Source organism: Patiria miniata, unplaced genomic scaffold (assembly GCF_015706575.1).
Source record: "Patiria miniata isolate m_02_andy unplaced genomic scaffold, ASM1570657v1 HiC_scaffold_10, whole genome shotgun sequence".
In the NCBI taxonomy this organism is placed as follows: domain Eukaryota; kingdom Metazoa; phylum Echinodermata; class Asteroidea; order Valvatida; family Asterinidae; genus Patiria; species Patiria miniata.
The window spans coordinates 1904647-1905547 of record NW_024037048.1 but is presented as its reverse complement, the minus strand read 5'-3'; positions in this window follow the sequence as shown (position 1 = coordinate 1905547).

Below are 901 nucleotides of genomic sequence, written 5' to 3'. Positions count from 1 at the left end.
TTCCCTTCACGCCTGGCGGTAGACTGCCCAAAACGGACTCTGTTCCCCTGGCCTTCCCCCAGCCGCTCGTCGGGTCAGTAAGAGAGCAATATCCAAGGCATCGTCGACACGAGACTCCCACAGTATTAATTTGGGGGTGATCGGAATATGAAAGAATACATTTTAAGCTTTATGATTATGTATGCTTCGTAAACTTTTCGGAAAAACCAGGGATAATTTTTCTTCAAGTTTTGCACTCTGCCAGATTTGTCTATGGAGAAGCATGGAAAAATGCCCAAACGGACAGCTATATATGACCCATCATCTTTATCTTGACATAGCTCAACGAAGAGTCCCTCTTTCTTTCATGTAAAATTCATTGTGATTGGTTCTAAACTAGGGATCATTTTTTTCTCTCAAAGTTTTCTCATATAAGCACTTTTCTTACAAAAATTACCCATGAAAAGCCTTATATAGCCGCGCTACACGTTTTTCAGCTTGGGACAGTTCCACTTGAATAGTGGGTACGAAGCTGTCAATAAACAGTTACCAAATAGCATGAGATCAATGGGAGTTTTAAATGTTCGGTAGTACTAGTAGACAAGTAGTAAAAAGAAATAATATAAAATAATGGAGTCCTTAAATATAAAAATTATTAAAGAAGGTTCTTTTTTTTCCTGACGAAACAACATTTTCGTTTGGTTTAACCACTGATAAACATTGAGAGCCTTTGTTCTCCCCTAATATATGTAATAGAGCAATCCAAGTCCCCCCAGTTCCAATCCAATCCTGCGTTGAATGTGCATGGTGCATGTACATGTAATGTACATGTATTGCAGGTCAACTGTATACGTGCAGTTTATATACGTGCATGGCTGTATGTTGACACTGCACACGTAGAGCTTTTGCACGTTTGGGGCCA